The 19,966-nt window shown below is 36.8% G+C and overlaps 1 protein-coding gene across 2 annotated transcripts in view; it reads left to right on the top strand.

Moving 5' to 3' along the window:
- WDR70 (WD repeat domain 70) overlaps positions 1-19,966 on the top strand; it is a 296,048-nt gene that overhangs the window by 73,118 nt on the left and 202,964 nt on the right. The gene's annotated exons all lie outside the window — the stretch shown is intronic.

Genomic DNA, 19,966 nt, shown 5'->3' with positions numbered 1-19,966 from the left:
TTTATGGGTTCAAGCCCTGCGTCAGGCTTTGTGTTGATAGCTCAGAGCCTGGAGCCTGCTTTGGATTCTGTGTCTCTCTCTCTCTGCCCCTCCCCTGTTCATGCTCTGTCTCTCTGTCTCTCAAAAATAAATGTAAAAAAAAATAAAAAAAACCTATTTATTTTTATGTTTTTTATTTATTTTTGAGAGACAGAGAGAGACAGAGCATGAACAGGGGAGGGGCAGAGAGAGAGAGAGAGAGAGAGAGAGAGAGAGAGACACACACACACAGAATCCCAAGTAGGCTCTAGGCATTGAGCTGTCAGCACAGAGCCCAACATGGGGCACAAACCCACGAACTGCGAAATCATGACCTGAGCCCAACCAACTGAGCCACGCCAGGTGGCCCTATTTTTTTCTTTTTCTTTTTTTTTTTGGACGGAGGGAGAGTGAGCATAAGAGGAGCAGATAGAGGGAGAGAGGGAGAGAGAAAGAGAGAGATAGAAAGAGCGAGCATGAGAGAAAGAGCCAGAAAGAATCTCAAGCAGGCTCCACGCCCAGTGCAGAGGCCAACATGGGGCCCAGTCTCATGACTCCAATATAATGACCTGAGCTGAAATCAAAAGTCAGACGCTTAACTGACTGAGCCATCCAGATGCTCCTAAAACATTTAAATTAATTAATACATTATGTTCTCATGCAGAAATTAAAACATTATGAAGTTTTACGTTGATCATCTTTTAAAAAATCTCTTTCCCCAGTTTTCTCACAGTTTTCATCATGGTGCATAGTCTTTAAGGTATTTTTAATTGTAATCATCAACAAATATACGTGCCCATCAAAAGAGTATATACTATATATGTTCATAAATGATATCAGATGGTTATTTTATATAATTTGTTTTTGTTTTCCAATTTACATTATTGCTTGGAGATTTTTAATATCACGATCATGCCCTTTATGCTTTCTAAGTGCTGCATCGCATATTATGTATAACTTACCAAAGTTCAGAACCTTCTGAAGGGCTTGATAAAATGTTAAATGCTGAAGGGGGAAAAAAAAAAAAGACAAGAACAAATCAAGAAACAGACTTTTAGCTACAGAGAACAAACTGATGGTTGCCAGAACGGAGGTGGGTGGAGGGATGGTTTAAATGAGGATTAGGGAGTACACTTGTGAGGAGCACTGGGTGTTGTATGGAATTGTTGAATCACTTCATTGTACACCTGAAACTAATGTTATATTACGTTAAGTAACTGAAGTTTAAATAAAAACTTAAAATGTTAAATGAACCTTTAGATTTTCTAATTCTTTAGAGCTGATGTGGCCTGAGAATAACTGAAATTTGAACCATGCTGTTGGGTCCTGGTATTTTTCTAAACTGTGGAAACTGAGATTCATGCATATCACAATTATGCCAAGCAAAAATTGCCTGTATTTTTAAAAAATTTAATCCCAGGATAGTTAATATACAATGTTACATTAGTCTCAGGTATATATGAAATATGCTATATTATATATAATATAGTGATTCAACAGTTCCAAATGTTGCTTAGTGCTCATCAAGGTAACCAAAGACAGGCTCCAGGTTCTGAGCTAGCCGTCAGCACAAAGCCTGATGTGGGGCTCGAGCTCACGAACTGCGAGATCATGACCTGAGCCGAAGCCGATGCTCAACTGACTGAGCCACCCAGGCGCCCCGTGTCTCTTTTTATTTTCCTTTGTTCATCTGTTTATTAAATTCTACTTATGAGTGAAATCATGTGGTATTTGTATTTCTCTGACTGGCTTCACTTAGCATTATACTCTCTAGCTACTTCCATTTTGCAAATGGCAAGATTTCATTATTTTTTTTAATGTTTGAATGATATTCCATTTGATATGTATACCACATCTTCTTTATCCATTCATCTGTCAGTGGACACTTGGGCTGTTTCTGTAGTTTGGCTCTTGTAAATAATGCTGCTGATTGCTTCTATTTTTTAGAAAACATTTATCTTTGAACTATGGTTGACATACAATGCTGTATTAGTTTCAGATGTACAATATAGTGATTTGATAACTCTATACATTACTCAGTGCTCATTAGTCACTGTCTGTCATCATATAATGTTATTATAATATTATTGACTGTATTTCCCATGCTATACCTTTTTTCTCTATAACTTTATTTTATAGTTGGAGCTGTTAAAATTTTCTTCACCTATTTCATATATCCTCCACCACTTCTTTTCTGGTAACCATGAGTTCTCTGTATTTAAGAGTCTATTTTGTTTTTTAGATTCCTCATATAAGTGAAATCATATGGTGTTTGTCTTTCTCTGACTGACTTATTTCATTTAGCATAATACCCTTTATGTCTATTTACATTATTGTAAATAGCACAATTTCAATTTTTAATGACTGAATAATATTCCATTATACACATACATACAACATACACATATGCACACACACATATGTACATATACCACATTTTCTTAATCCATTCATCAATTGATGGATAGTTAGATTGCTTCTATATCTTGGCTGTTGTAAATAATGCTGTGAACTTAGGGTTGCATACATCTTCTTGAATTTTGTTTTTTTCTATTTGGTTTTGAATAGTGTTTTATTTTCTTTGGATAAATACCCAGTATTGGAATTACTGGATTGTATAGTATTTCTGTTTTTAATTTATTGAGAACCTCCATACTGGTTTTCTACAGTGGTTGCATCAGTGTATATTTCCACCAACAAAGCATGAGGATTCCCTTTTCTCTACAGCCTCTCCAAAACTTGTTATTTTCTTGTGTTTTTAACTTTAGCCCATCCTGACGGGTGTGAGGTGATAGCTCGTTGTGGTCTTGATTTGCATTTCCCTGATGATAAGTGATGTTGAGCATCATTTCATGTGTCTCTTGGCCATCTGTATGTCTTCTTTGGAAAAATTCTTAATTGGATTATTTGTTTTTATGGTGTTGAATTGTAAAAGTTTTTTATGTTTTTGGGATATTAACACCTCATTGGATTTGTAATTTGTATATATCTTCTCCCATTCAGTAGTTTGCCTTTCTGTTTTGTTGGCTGTTTTCTTTGCCATACAAAAGCTTTTTATAGTAGGTCATAGGTTATTTTTCCTTTTGTTTTTAAAGCATACTTATTTATTTTGAGAGAGCATGAGTGTGCACAAAAGAGGGAGGGACTGAAAGAGAGGGAGAGAGAATCCCAAGCAGGGCCCATGCTGTCAGCATGGAGCCTGGTATGGGGCTTAGTTCCATGAACCATGAGATTGTGACCTGAGCTGAAATCAAGAGTTGGATGCTTAACTGACTTAGCCACCCAGGCACTCCTCCTTTTGTTTTTCTTGCCTGAAGAGACATATCTGTAAATATGTTGCTAAGGCAGATATCTAAGACATTGCTACCTAAATTTTTTTCTTGAAGTTTTATGGCTTCATGTTTTACATTTAGATTTTTAATCTATTTTGAGTTAACTTTGTGTATAGTATAAGAAGACAGTCCAGTTTTGTTCTTTTGGTTATGCTGTCCAGTTTTCACAACACCGTTTATTGTATATTCTTGCCTCCTTAGTTGAAGATTAATTGATCGTAAAATCCTGGGTTTATTTCTGTGCTGTCTTTGTTGTTTGATCTGTCTCTTTTTGTGCCAGTACCATGCTGTTTTGATTAGTACAGCTTTGTAGTATATCTTGAAGTCTGGGCTTATGATACTTCCAGCTTTGTTCTTTTTTCTCAAGACTGCTTTAAAGAGTCTGTATTTGATATGAAAAAAATATAAAAAGGAAACTCAGTGGGACATATAGAATGTGGTAGTGTTTTTTTTATCATGGAAAAAAACTTATTCCTCTACCCTGGTCCTATGTGCTGACAGATCAGTAAGTTAATGGTTCGTTTGGAGATTTATAAGCCAGGTGTTTTGCCTTAATTTCTAGGACAATTTAGCAAACCAAGTGTTGTTTAGTCAGATGCAACACAATCTGATACACAGTACATATTGGTTTAAGTGGTTGTGAATTACTTATCTTCACTTGTGAGAAAATTGTTTGAAGTTTTTAATATCACATGTTATGGTTTTCAACAATCATTTGTCTTAAATGCTTAACCTTTTCATGTGGATGACCTCTATTTTTTAATCAAGTGTTTCTTGCTTAAAATGATTATTCTTATTTGACTTACAAATGTTAAAATAAATTTTTATTTCTGAAGTTCACCAAAGTTTCGTAATTGAAGACAAGGTTGTTTCTGGTCATGCATTAGAGATCATCTTCGCAAAGCCATTTTGTGAATGGGCACTTACCAGCACCGCCCAGCTATATGGATAGCATTCAGTGTGAAGTCTGACCGCTCTGCATACTTTAGTAACTTGTGAGACTGCACGTTACAGATTTCTCAAACTGGGTTTTACGGCCATACCTGTAGAGCCTCATGAACTCCTTTCATTAGTTTAAACATCTTGTTTTTTCATTTGATAATCTTTGGCCCCCCTCTAAAGCCTGTATTTGTTTACCTGTCTGTTTAAAATTACTTGGGCTCAAGTGCTACTTTCACTTTTAGCTGCCATGGTTTAATGAGAAAGGAGAGGAGACAAGTGTCATACACAAATGATGCATTGGCACCAAGTGAAAGCTTATTTTGTTATGAAATGATGTTTGAATAAATTTTTCACAGTAGTTATAAAAGAGACAATAGGTGGGAAAATTGAATCACCACTGGAACACAGTAAAATTAGGCAGGTGCTAGAGCAGGCAATAAATATTCATTAACTGACTGATCTGAAGGAAGGTTAGAGGGCTTAGGTAAAGGGACAGAATTAATTTCTTCCACAATAAAGAAGTTATTTCATTCTGTCTCTTATTATTTCAGCCAACAACATTTTTTTTTTTTTAAGTTTTAGAGAGAGAGCAAGAGTGCGTGAGTCGGGGAGTGAGGCAGAGGGAGAGGGAGAGAGAGAGAGAGAGAGAAAGAATTTTAAGTGGGCTCCACTCTCAGCTCACAGTCTGATGTGAGGCTTGATCCGATGACCCTGGCATCATGACCAAAACCAAAATCAACGGTTGGATGCTCAACCAACAGTGCGACCCAGGCACTCCTCAGCAAACATCTTATTTATTTATTTGTTTCTGAGAGTGAGTGTAAGCTGAAGAGGGACAGAGATAGGAGGTGACAGAGAAACCCAGAGACTAACTAACCATAAGATCATGACCTGATCAGAAATCAAGTAAGATGCCTAACTGACTGAGCCACCCAGGCACCCCAAACGATATCTTTTTTTTTTAATTTTTAATGTTTATTTTTGAGAGAGTGAGAGAGAAAGCACGTGAATGGGGAAGGGGCAGAGAGAGAGAGAGAGGGAGACACAGAATCCAAAGCAAGCTCCAGGCTCCAGGCTGTCAGCACAGAGCCCAATGTGGGTCTCAAACCCACAAACCAAGAGATCATGACCTGAGCTGATGTCAGATTCTTAACGGAGTGAACCACCCAGGTGCCTTTCCAGCAAACAAATTCTTAAAATTAATTTGAATAATATCAGATTTTTTGTATTAATATTTACTTAAAAATCACTTTGTTGAGGTTTAATTTATACATCATGAAATTCATTCATTTTAAGTGTGCAATTCAATAATAGTAAACTTACAGAGTTGTATACTCATTACCACAATTTTGATTTCCATAACCCTAAAATCAAATCTCATTCTCACTTGTGGTGACTCCTTATTTCCACTTCCAGCCATAGGCAGCCACTCATTTACTTTCTGTCTATATCGGTTTGCTTTTTCCAGACATTTCATATAAATGGAATCATACAACATGTGTCTTTTTGTGTCAGGTTTCTTTGCGTACGTAATGTTTTTGAGTTTCGTCTATGTTGTAGGATACATCAGTACTTTGTTGCTTTTTATAGTTGAATACTATTCCATTATATATAATATTTAATATTAATATAACATTATTCCATCATATATGCATATATAGCATATTTTGTCCATTCACCATTTGTTGGACGTTTGAGTTATTTCCACATTTTGGCTATTAAGAATAATGTGCTGTGAACATTTGTGTACAAGTCTTGGGATGGACACATGTTTCCATCTATCTTTCTTAGGTTGATATTACCTAGATGAGGAATTTCTAGGTCATATGGTAAATTAATGTTTTTAGAAATATATATATTTATTTATTTATTTTGATAGACAAAGAGCAAGAAAGCACACATGAGTAGGGGAGGGACGGAGAGATAGGGAGAGAGACAATCCCAAGCAGGCTCTAAACTGTCAGCACAGAGCCTGATGTGGTGCTCACAAGGCTCAAACTTAGGAACAATGAGATCATGACCTGAACTGAAATCAAGAGTCAGATGCTTAACTGACTGAACTACCCAGGCACCCTGGTACATTTATGTTTAGTATATTAGTAACCTGGGGCGCCTGGGTGGTTCAGTTGGTTAAGTGACTAACTCTTAATCTCAGCTCAGGCCATGATCTCACAGTTTGTGGGTTTGAGCCTTGCATCAGGCTTTGTAATGGTAGAGGGGAGCCTGCTTAGGATTCTGTCTCTCCTTCTCTCTTCCCCTTCCCTGCTTGTGCATGTGTGCGCACTCTCTCTCAAAATAAATAAATAAAAACTATATATTAGGGGGTACCTGGGTGACTAAGTCCATCTTCTGCTCAGGTTATAATTTCATGGCTTGTGAGTTTGAACCCTGCATCAGGCTCTGTGCTGGCAGCTCAGAGTCTGGATCATGCTTCAGATTCTGTGTCTTCCTCTTGCTCTCTGCCCTTACCCCACTAGTACCCCATTAGTAACCTGACAGTGTGTTCTCCGGTGATGCACCATTTTATATTTATACCAGCAGTATATAAGGGTTCCAGTTTCTTTACATCATCACCATCATTTGTTAATTTTCTTTTTAATGATAATCATTCCTATGGATGTGGAGTGGTTAGTGTTTAATTCATTCGTTCATTCATTCATTTTTAAGGTTTATGTGTTTTGAGAGAGAGATAAAGAGAGCATGCACAGGGGAGAGGTGAGAGAAAGGGAGAGAATCGCAGGGCAGCTCCACACCCGGCATGGAGACCAATGCCGGGCTCCATCTCATGACTGTGAGATCATGACCTGAGCTGACACCAAGAGGCAAATACTTAACTGACCGAGCCACCTAGGTGCCCCAAGTGTTTACTTTTAAATTCATTGTGCATTTAAAGTTTTATAAATCTTGTTTATCTAAGGACCCTTGTCATGTTTATATTCAGTTAAATAATATAATAATTATTTGTTATTGCAAAGTGATTTCTAAGCTATTCTCCCATGAAAAGGAAGGTATTATTACTCACATTTGAAAAGTACTGACCTAAGGCATCGAGAAAAGGTTCAGTTGTGGAAAAATCTTCCAAATATGTTGAGTTACAAAAGCACAGGGTCGCCTGGGTGGCTGTCGGTTAAGCATTTGACTTTGGCTCAGGTCATGATTTCATGGTTGGTGGGTTTGAGCCCTGTGTCAGGCTCTGTGCTGACAGGTTGGAGCGTGGAGCCTACCTTGGATTCTGTGTCTCCCTCTCTCTCTGCCTTTCCCCTGCTCACTTTCTGTGTCTGTCTCTCAAGATAAAATAAAGACATAAAAAAAATTAAACACAGTATAGGGGGCCGTCAGTTAAGCATCCAACTTTGGCTCAGGTCATAATCTCACGATCTGTAAGTTCAACCCCGCATTGGGCTTTGTGCTGATAGCTCAGAGCCTGGAGCCTGCTTCAAATTCTTTGTCACCCTCTCTCTCACTGCCTTCCCTACTCACACTCTGTCTCTCTCTCTCAAAACAGTATAGAAAGTATATAGTTTTTTTAAGACTATTAAATAGTTTTGGGGCACCAGAATGGCTTGGTTGGTTAAGCGTCCAGCTTTAGCTCGGGTCATGATTTCATGGTTCATGAGATCAAGCCCCGCATGGGGCTCAGTGCTGTCAGTGCAGAGCCTACTGTAGATCCTCTGTCCACCACTCCTCCACCCCTCCCCTGCTCTCTTAAATTTAAAAAAGAATATTATATAGTTTTTTAAAAAGCTTGGAAAAAACGATATGAACTATTTCCTTCGATTTGCATAAAATTTTTCTGGAAATGTGGAGAAAAAAACCAGTAACAGTGATTGTCTATAGGGAAAAGAACTGGCTATCTTGGAGACCAAGACAGGAGGAAAATGTGTTGTTACTTGCCCTTAATCTTTTGAGTTTTACCGACTAGGTGTGTATATAACCTATTTAATCCAGGAATAAATGTTTTTCTTTTGTTAAAGAAAAGACATCCTGTTTGCGTAATAGTTTATTTAGAACTGAATTCTTATGTCAGTTAATTTTCCTAACTGCCAGATGTCATAGGTACATTTATTATCCTTTTTTGTACGAATGTGGAAATAGAGGCTTAAAAGATTAATTAATTAGGTTGAGGTCACACAGCGATAGACCAGGGATGTCACTGCAGGCATTCTAACCATAAAACGTGCCATTAATCATTATGTTATACAAAGGCACAGAAGACATTAAAACCATTTAGAATAAGTGCGATTAGAAAGAGTTCAGGATATGTGTGTTTGCTTAAATTCATTTATTTGTAAGCATTTCTTATCTCAGTACTTTGTTCACTGATCATGCTACCTAATTGAAATAGTACTGTTTTGGCTTTTAGGGAAAGTTTTTCTTATTACTTTACTATGATGCAGCATAATACTACTATTTATGCTGCATAATAGTTTATTCATTTCATATAATTATATGATAGATCAGTGATTTGTTTAGGCATTTGTGCTTTCTCTGTGCACATTATCAGTTAGTTCTGGAAAAGAAACTGAAGGTGGACATGGATTCCCCTGACAAAATTGGATCCATGATTTGTCTGTGAGCTGATGTATCAGGAAGCAGAGTTACATAAATTTCAGTAATCATGTCATTGTAATTGTCTCTTTCCACTTGATAATAGTTCATTAATTGAATTCAGGTTAATGACAAAATATATTTGAACTTTCTATATTTATTAATGAATTGTTAAACTTGGTTATGACTTTCCTTATAATATTATTTTTCAAAACTATTTGATTTTGCAAATTGAAAACTTTAAAGCCATATATGACTCTTCCCCCATAGATATCACTATCAGTGGCATCATTAATTAGGCTCTGCTTGAGATGCCAAGTAGAATATCACATCCCTCTCGCCTCCTTCAGCCTTGCGTATAACAAGCTTTTAATTGTAACTAATTTTGGATATCACCAGTAAGAATAGTTGGAAAATAAGATGCCTTCAGTTGTAATATTAGGTTGGTAGAAATCACAAGTTATTCTTATATATGCGGACTTCTTGTGGTTCACTGACTGGAAGGAAGTTGTTGACCTGCTCTGTACACAGGTCAAATGGAACTGAGTGTAATAACCAAAAGCTTTAATAGGAGGTGAAAAGGTATGTGGGACAAAGCACAGTTAATAATCTTTGGTAAGCAGTAGGCACCTGAATACATTTTATTTAATTTCTGTGTTTCTGCTGCCCTCTGTAACTGTCATCAAGTCACATAATTTGCGAATTTTATCTCATTAACTAAAAATCAGAGACCTCTTGTATTGTGTCTCAGCTTAAACGTTAGCTCCTCTAAGAGCCCCTTCCTAACCACCTCATCACAAAGTAGCGTCTCTCCATTGCCATCTACCCTGTTCATTGCCCTGATTTGTTTTCTTTATAGGACTTATCATTATTAGACATGATCTGTTTTTCACATTGGACTATTTGTAATCCAACACCTGGAATACTACTGGGCAGATAGTAGGAAGTTACTCTTTGTTAAATAAGTTGTAAATAATAGAATATTATTGGTATTTTTCTGAAACGGTTTCTTGTGTAGACTTAAAGACCATTTTTACCAAGTATATCTATCTTTTCAAAAATAAAGGAACAAAAATATTTCTTTTCCTGGAAGACCTAAATAAAATCTTTGGCTTAAATCCTCCCTGTCAGTTAAGAGCAAGTAGGAAAAGGCAGTTTTTGAAATCTGTGGCTCTGCGCTATTGGTGATGCATTGGACATCAGGCTTCAGGCTGATCTGTTAGCTCTTTTAAAAAACAAACAAAACAGGGCATGTATTCTTAAGATAACTGGTTAATACGTTTTATTGCATCTTATGATTTCCATTATTTTGTATTAAAATTCATTGCCACTGACCCATGATTTTTACTTTTGGAAATGGCTTATGTATTTCTTGGCACGTATCTGTTCCCTTTTTTTGATTAAACAACTCAGAGTTCAATGAAAAATAATACCTTTTTCTAGTATTTTGCCTTCCTAAGTTAATCCTAGATTCAGAAATTTAAATTTTTCTATTGGCTAGAAATGAGAATGAATGAATCAGTGCTCTAGCCATTGGACAATTTACACCATCTTCTCCACGAATTCAGCCGAGCTGTGTCATGACTGTCAGTTATAGAGGGGTAGGGACATGTCATTGCTTTCCCAGTCTTCCATTGATGCATTTGCCCTTCTCTTTCTTTTCCATAGCAGACTGACTTATGCAAAATTAAACTTCACAACTAAATTTGACTGTAGAGTCAATGTGCGTGGTGGGCAAGAGCGTGGATTCTGAGTCCTGTAAGGCTGAATTCGAATTCTGTCTTGGCCAGTTCAGTTGCTGTATGACTGGGCAAGTTATTTTATTACTTTCACTGTTGGCTTCCTAGCCTATAAAATAGATTTAACAATATCCATTTTTTGGGGTTGTGATAATGATTAATTAAATGAAATAACATATGCAGCATGTGCCAGGCACTTGGTAAAGCAGCACTCAGTAGATACTAGTTCTTATTATCTTAGTAATTTAACATGAAGGAATTTTAGTGGACAGACTCTCACAAGTTGCTATCTCTCATATATTTCAAGTATTATTATTTCCCATTACTAAGTTTTTGTTAGCATCATAAAATTGGATTATACCTCTAGGAATTTGGACAGCTCTTTAGGCTGTCCTTTCTCCTGATCTCCTTTCTTTAAGGGTATTGACTATCTAATTTTGATTCTCTGTTATCTCTTCTTTTCCCTTTTTTTTTTTTCTGACTCTGTTTTCATTCTGTCTCCCTCTCTCTTTTTTATTTTCAATAAAAATCTGTTAAACCAACCTACTCTACCAATTTCTTGCTGTTTTAATCCAGTTCCTCATTGGTTTTAATGAACTTTTAAAATTCCTATTTATTCAGGCATAATTTATATACAGTAGAATTTATTCTTTTTAAGTGTACAGTTCTCAGAGTTTTGAGAAATGCATATAGTCACATTATTGGTACCACAGCTAAGATAAAGAATATTTTCATTACCCCCCAGAGTTCCCTCCAGTCACTTTGTGGAGAATCCCTGCTTCTGACACCCAGGCCACCACTGATCTGATTCTGGTTTTGCCTCTCTTAGTAGGATTTCCCATTTTTATTGCTGTGTAGTGTTCCTTGTATAAATATACTACAGGTTGTTTATCTGTTCACCAATTCATAGACATTGGGTTGCTTCCAGTTTTTGGATATGTGAGTGAAACTGCTGTAAATATTTTCGTACAGGTCTTTTTGTGGTGTTTTAATATTCTTGTGCAAATACATTAGTTGGTTCATATGGTATTTGTACATCATCAACTTTATAAGAAATTGCCAAACTTTTCAAAGTGCATATACCATTTTGCTTTCTAAGCAGCAATGTATGAGTTCTATTTAATTTATATCCTTAGCTATGCTTGGTAGTATCAATATTTTAAAAATTTTAGCCATTGTTTTTAGTATGTAGTAATATGTAAATGGTTTTAATTTGAATTTCTATGATTTGTGATGTTGAACATCTTTTTAGTCTTTGATTGCTATGTTTCTTTAGTGAGCTGTCCACATCTTTTGCCCATTTAAAAAAATTGAGTTATTTTTTTTAGGTTGGTTGATAAAGTTCTTCATAAAATTTGTGTATCACAAATAATTCCCGTCAGTTTAGAGCTTGCTTTTCATTTTCATATGAATGTCTTGACAAGTAGCTTTAATGTACTTTTAAATATTGTTTTCTGTCCTTGCCTATTTTCTGCTTTTGTTACTCTAAACCATGTTTTCTAGAAAAATTTTTTAGATTTCCACAAACGTTTATTAAATAAAAAAGAACATTTCCCCCCCAAAATTCCCTTTTTGTAATATCTAGCTTACATAAGTATGTTTTTTAGTTACTAGGGAAAGTTTGGGAGGTTCTGTCCTTCGAATGGAAGTATACTCTGGCGAGGAAAAGAGGAACTTTCACTTTCTACTTTTACATGGCATGGCAAAACCGTATTAACTGCTGTTATAATTAAAAAGATCTTTTTATACTTCAGAAAACAAAAGAAATCATAAAATGAAAAGACAAATTATAAACTCAGAAAAAAAAATGGAATACATATTGAAAATAATGGACTGCTATCCATAATACAGTTTCTGCAAATCAGTAAGGAAAGGGATATTCGAAAATTAAAGCTGGTCAAAGGAAATGAATTAACAGATAACAGCAGAGGAAATATAACTAGCCAATAAGCATGAAAATGGATACCCAACTTCACTAATGATAAAAGAAGGAAAATTAAAATGCTAATGAGGTACAACTTGTCACCTCTAGGACTGGTAACGGAGGAAAAAATCCACTCTGTCCAATGTCAGGAGAAGGTAAAGATGGGATATCATTTACTAAACTTCTTTCCCCACACAGAACAGTTCGATAATATTTGTCAGATGTAAAGTGTGAATTCTGATGCAAGATTTGGAGAAAAAAGCACTTATATGTACCTATCCTTCATTCCCTGGGCACTACGCTCCTTATTCCGCCTTCCTCTACAGTTTGTGTCACAGTCCCTCCCTTAGGGTTCCCCTCACGCTTGCACCTCTCTTAGAAGTCTGCATCAGTCTCTTTATGTTTCCCCCACTATTACTGCTGAATCCCTGTCATGGCTTCCTGATGCATTTTGACTAAACCCAAATGCTTTGTCATGGTTTATAATGGTCCTTGTGATCTAGCCACTGCCTATTTCTTCCCTTTCCCTGTTATGCCCTAGCAGAATGGCTGAGAGATTTTTTACACAATGTGTACTTTGTTTTCTGCCTAGAATGCTCTTTCCTACTCACTGCTACCTGCTCCGCCCTCACAAACTTGTAGCTCCTTATGCTTAGGTCTTTACCCAAACGTTGCTTTTCCAGAGAGGCTCTCTAATAAAGTAGGGCCCTCTCATACGTGCTCCCTCAACACCTTTTCATTCCATGTGAAATCCTGAGGTGGTTCTGCTCCTAGAATTAAGATGAGTTATTTTTAGCATCAGCATTATCATAAAGGGAACTATTGGGAATAATCAGAACAAAGACATAGCTTTTGTTAGTCATTCTCGTCGACTGGCTCTTTTCGATCGTGCTTCTTTGATCCTCAGAAGACATGGAAACATATTGTTTAAGTATTTTGGTCCCTTGCCTTTGGATTTTTTGTTTATTTATTTGTTTTGGATTGACTATCCTATTTTAACATGCTACTTGACTGTGAAATCTTATAAAGTCATGAAGCTATTAATCTATACTTGATTGAGTGAGAGAGTAATTTTATCACATATCTAAATAAGATTATGTGTTTTAATGGAAGGGAAGGGTTATAGATTAATTTCAGTAAAAAAAAAAGTACACACACACACACACACACACACACACACACACACACACCAGTCCTGGATAGAATTTTCTCTGGCTTTACTTTTGTTTGACAGATAAAATATTTTGTAATGTTTCTAACCTTTGGTATGTTTAAGTTGATTAGTGATATATTCTTAATTAATTTTGCGTTTGTAACCTATTCTTGGGGCCCCTGCATGGCTCGTCGGTTGAGCATCTGACTTTGGCTCAGGTTATGATTTACAGTTCGTGGGTTTAAGCCCCACCCACATCAGGCTCTGTGCTGACAGCTAGCTCAGAGCCAGGAGCCTGTCTTCAGATTCTGTGTCTCCCTCTCTCTCTGACCCTCCCCTGCTCACTCTGTCTCTCTCTCTCAAAAATAAATCATTAAAAAAAGATAAACCTTTTTTTTAAAAATATAATTTATTTTCAAGTTGCCTAACATACAGTATATACAGTGTGCTCTTGGTTTTGGGGGTAGATTCCATGATTCATTGTTTACATACAACACCCAGTGCTCATCCCAATGCCCATCACACATTTCTCCCTCTCTGGAAATCTCTTCTTAAATTTAAAGCTAAAATATTGAAGTACCTGAAGATTTATTTTGGCATGGAATAAATTAGTATTTTCTGATATTCTCATATAGAGAATTTTGATGGCTCTGCTTCAGGTCTCTTGCTTGCTCTGTTCCCAGCACTAGATAATATATATCGATACCTGGAAGATGGCATGCAAATCTGAAGCTATATTTTCTGTAATTATTATTGTATTTCATTTCCAAGAATTTAGTAGACACATTTGATTTAAGACTTGAGTTTTTGAGTGGGTGCAGAAATCATAAAAGATGTAAGAACATTTCTAATGAGTATTTTGGTTAGTAGATAATTAAAACATGATAAACTTACATTAACTTGACTTGTAATGAATTTGAAATACTAAATGTATTCAGTTTGAATGTATTCATTATAGTTGGCTACCAAGATTTTATCCCTTTCAGATAATCTTAAAGAGACCTTGGAAATTAAGAAGTAATAATAATAGCAACTACTCATTTTACATACTGTGTCAGGGTGTCTTTAAGTACAGTATTTTTAATACTCTCCCTAATCCTGTATTATTTCTTCTATTTTTAAAAAATAATTTAAAGAACTTTATTTATTTTTGAGAGAGAGATCATGCGACCGGGGGTCGGGGCAGTGCAGAGAGTGGGGACAGAATCTGAAGCAGGCTCTGCACTGACAGCAGGGAGCCCGACATGGGGCTTGAACTCACCAACTGTGAGATCATGACCTGAGCAGAAGTCAGACACTCGATGGACTGTGCTACCCAGGCGCCGCCTCCTGATTTTGTTCAGTGGAAGAAGCTAGGACTCAGCAAACTGAGTACGAGAACTCTGTCTCCGGAGCACCTCTGCCAACTAGTTGCATCAATTAATTTTCCAAAGCTGGGGAGACTGAGCCTAGTGAGAGTGCAGCGCTTGTTCATCATCACACAGCTACTTAGCAGCAGAAGGAGGACTTGGATCCCCGGCCTCCTGACTCACATTCCGGTGCACTTTTCACTACATCAGGACACGTTGGCTCCTGAGCCCCAAGTGACAGCCCCAGACAGCTGTGTTTATCTGTCCTGCATGTCCCAGCTTGTTTTGCTAGCCGAGCAAAAACTACTTAAAAGGATCCTCAATCTTCACCTTCCCATTCCCCTCCACTTACACTCATATACTCCCACTTGCCCCATGAATAACTTCACAGAAAGAATTGTGCAATGTCACTAAGCCTTCCTCTGGTGTCAGAGTTACTCCCTGAAAGAACATTCACTTCCTCAGGACTCCAGTTTACTGTCAGCTTGGCTTTCCCTCTTTTCTCTTTGATCGGAATCTTAGTTGTTTAGGCAGGAATTTGAGGAGCAGATGTTATACCCCTTGAAGAAGCCCTTTAATTCTCCTTAGTACTGTGTCTAATAACTCTTAATCCTGTCCTTTTAACTCTGTGGCTAGCAGAATTAAGAGCAAAGTGGGACAGGAATGGTGAGCCTGATGCTTAACTTTTCATTTTAATGTTGACAAAGAGAGCACATGAAACAGTGACACAGAGGGAAAACATTGTTTCCCTATAAGCTAAAGTGAAGTGAATATTAAAATTAGTGTGGGATCATTGAGATTTTGTATTTCCCTCCAAATATAAGTAGAGCAATTTCATAGAGCACATAGCCAGAGAAATGGAGCCACTGTGTTTACTACCTTAGCTTCTTAAATTTTGCTGTTTTTTAGATTGTTAACTTCTAAAGAGAAATAAAAATGATTCACCAGAGAAAACAAAGTGATCTCATGTAGTACTTGATCTTTTATGGTTAGTGAAGAAAATCAACTTCTCCAAAGTGAGAGTACTGTTAACAACAGTAACTGTTAGCCATCTGAACTATCTAATTATCCACAGTCTGATCTCTTTGTTTATATATACATATGTTTATGTGTATATATGTGTGTTTATACAGACACATATATTACACTCACATTTTTATTATATTATTATACACATATATAATTGTCTACATTGGCTATTTAGTCCAGTTGTTTATAAGTGCATTTGTATATATAACAAATTTATAAATGAATGTATAAATGAACAAACTGAATTAAATAGCCAATAATTTTCTCAGTTTCTAATCAATCACTTGAAATTTAGTATATTAATTAGGATCTGATAAGTAGAGAGAAATCAGCAATTTGAAACAGAAAAGTTTATTATAAAGATTACTAACTGTAACAGAGGATTGGAGAAATAAGAGATTGGCTAATCCAAAGTAAAGAGTACTCTAGAGAAGGTAGGAATAGCAGATAAAAAAAGCATCTATAATGGGGCGCCTGGGTGGCTCAGTTGGTTGGGTATCTGACTTTGGCTCAGGTCATGATCTCATGGTCTGTGGGTTCAAGCCTCGCACTGGCCTCTGTGCTGACAGCTCAGAGCTTGGAGGTTGCTTTGGATTCTGTGTCTGCCTCTCTCTGCCCCTCCCATGCTCACGTCTCCCTCTTTCTCTCAAAATTAAATAAACATTAAAAATTTAAAAAAAATAAGAAGACCATCCATTACCTCTAGGGTAGAGATAGAGCATTCAAAGTAGATGCCTTCAGGACTGAGATCCAGACATTTGAGAGGTAAGGCTTTGGTTCATTGAATGATAAGGAAGTTGTTGTGACAGCAGAACTTTTCAAAACCTGTCTAGCCAGAGTCACTGTTGCAGAGAGGGGAAGCGGCTGTGTGTTGCTGACTACCAGGTACCTCAGCAGCCTGGTGTAGACTGCTGCTGCAGGAGCCAGACCCAAGCCATGTGAGGTGCTGGAGTCCACCAGGAGCAGCACACTAGACCCAGGGAGGAAAGCCCCTTCCTCCTGCGATGTCTCTGTAATACTCTCTACCTCAAAACTTCATGCCAGTGGGCAAAGGAAAGATATTTAGAGGGCCCAAATTTATTTTTGCAGAGCAGACAGTGAAGGATGAATTTGAAGCTAAGAGGCAATATAATCGACAACTGGTACACCTGGTGGTGAAACACACAATTTTATATCGTATTATTATTGGTGCCTCCTTATGGAGTTAACATTTAAATTTGGGATCCTGGTCAGAACTTTGTTAAGGACCTCATTCCTTCCCAGCATTTTAGGAAAATGTGATAGGCCAGAGAGGGTTTTCTTTTTAGGAAGGGAGTTCCTGGGCAAGAGCACCATATTTGCTTTTCTAGGTTTCTTTCTCATGAGCTCTCATGAGCTCCAGTTTCTCCTCTGCCTTGACTGATTGGAGGCATTGTGAAATTCTTCACACTGTCACATGCTCTAACAGCAGAGCACCTTCAGATCTTCATTTGAATTATCTTTGCATTGGAGTTAACTTTGATTCAGTACATTAAGAATGGCTTTTTCAAGAATAAATATTTCAAAAACTATCAGCTAGATTTCAGCATTTTAGGAGAAATGGTCAGTATAATTTTTGAGTACCAGTTTCTAGTTAGTGGTAGCTGTGCAAAAGAGCAGTTTCATTGGGAAATATCTGATTTGGATTTAGTAACTAGTCAGGAAGAATAATTCTTTCTTTTTAAGAAAATTTTTTAAAAGATTTATTTAAGTCGCCTCTATTTGTTTAAGTCACCCCCCAATGTGGGGCTTGAACTCATTACCCTGAGATCGACTTGCATGCTTTTCTGACTAAGCCACCCAGGCTCCCCAGATTTTCTTTCTTTTTTTATTAAAAAAATTTTTTTTAATGTTTACTTATTTTTGAGAGAGACTGAGCGCAAGTAGGAGTGGGGTAGAGAGAAAGGAAGACAGAATCTGAAGCAGGCTCCAGGCTCTGAGCTGTCAGCACAGAGTAGGATGTGGAGCTCGAAACCATGAACCATGAGATCATGACCTGAGCTGGAGCCGGATGCTTAACCGACTGAGCCACCCAGGTGCCCCCCAGACTTTCTTTTTTTAAAGGCCATTTTACTTTGTATTTCATTTTTCATCTATTTTATGAGCCAATGAGAATCTTCTGTTGTTCTTAAGTTGAGACTGTTTTATATTTATTTCATATTGTTAACAGCTGTACTGTTCATATGTAGCTATTTAAATTTAAATTAAATAAAATTAAAAATTAAGTTCTTTAGTTGCACTCACCATATTTCTAGTGCTTGATAGAAACATATGGCTAGTGGTTATGATAATGGACAACACAGATGTAGAATATTTCTACCATCGCAGAAAGTGCTGTTGGGAAGTTTTGGTCTTACAATATGCAGAATAGTGACACTAGATTTTTTTCATTTCACAGTCCCAGTAATACACTTGGTATTATTAGCCTTTTAAATTTTAGTCATTTGGTGCATGTACAGTGGTATCTCTAGTTTTACTTTGAATTTCCTGTTAAAAACATGTTTGAAAAAAAAAATGTTTTTAAGGTTTCACTTTCGTCTTTGACTTTTAGCACTTTTGCTGTTATGTGCCTGGGTGTGGTTTTTTGGCTACCCTCTTGAGGTTTGTAGTACTTACTGTATCTCTGGGTTAGTGTCTTATCATTTTTCCAAAATTTTGATGGTCACATTTTCACATATTGCTTCTCTCTCTTTCCACTCTACACATCTAATGTGAGGCCTTTTCACCATATCTCTTATTTCCCCTATGTCTTCTGTCCCATATTCCATTTTTTCTCACCATGCTTCAGTCTAAAAATATTCTTTTGACCGGTACTTCTCACCTGTTAACCTATCCATTAGTTCTAAATTTAGTTATTGTAGTTTTCATTCTAAAATGTCTATTTCTTTTTTTGGGATTTTTAATTCTGTGTATATATTATCTACCTTGTCATTTAATTTCTTAATTACAGTTATTTTAAATTCCTTGACTCAAGTTCAATATCTGGTATTTCCAATTTCTGTGAACTTGGGTAAAAAGTTATTTCTCTTCATTAACCACTAACCAATTTTTATCATTTCCTTTAGTTATGAAAGTCAGCAACAAAGCCACAGGTACACCTGCAAATTTCAGATGCTTTCTTATTATATTACCATTGCTACAGATACATTGACGTACATATTGTTTATGCTCACCATTGCTTTGAAATTATAGATCTGCCTCTAGGATAGTGACTTGATATGCTAGTACAGAAACTCACATATTATGTCACAAATTAATAGTTATTTATAGCTGGTTTCCACTATATGGCTAATGTAGTGTTTTAAAAGATGTTTAAAAAACATAATAAGAAGGAGCCCACGGACTTCAGAGTGCAAAATGGTCCGGGCACAAAAAAATGGTTCTGTGTAGTGTAGGTCACATTGTGTCCTTGCTCCACTCAACGCATTCTAGTGGGTTTCTTCTAATTTCTCTGAGAGAACAAAAGCCAACGTCCTTTCAGGGACTTACCTGGCCCTTCGTGATCTGCACCACCCCACTTGCTTCATTCTGACCTCTCTGACTCCTGTTTGGTTTACACTCTCTGCTGGGGTTACATTGGGGAAATGCCAGGTACACCCTTGCTGCAGGTCCTTTCTGATAGCTTTTGCTTCTTCTTGGAACACTCTTCCTCAAAATGTTGTCATAGCCTACTCCCTCACTTCATAGCCCACTCAGTCACTTACTTCCTGACCACTCTACTTAAAATGTTTATCCCCGTCCCCTTGGTACACATTCTCAGTCCTCCCCACTCTATTCTTTCTCATATACTCATTACAGTTTTTCATATTTCATATTTTCCACTAGCGTACTGATTTTGGGAGTGGGGCTCATCATAGGCTTCAGTTACTAACAGGTTGGACCTTTAGCAATAATAGGTCCACTTTCAAGAGTTA

This window comes from Suricata suricatta, chromosome 6 (genome assembly GCF_006229205.1).
Source record: "Suricata suricatta isolate VVHF042 chromosome 6, meerkat_22Aug2017_6uvM2_HiC, whole genome shotgun sequence".
NCBI lineage: Eukaryota > Metazoa > Chordata > Mammalia > Carnivora > Herpestidae > Suricata > Suricata suricatta.
This window is presented reverse-complemented; position numbering and strand designations above follow the sequence as displayed.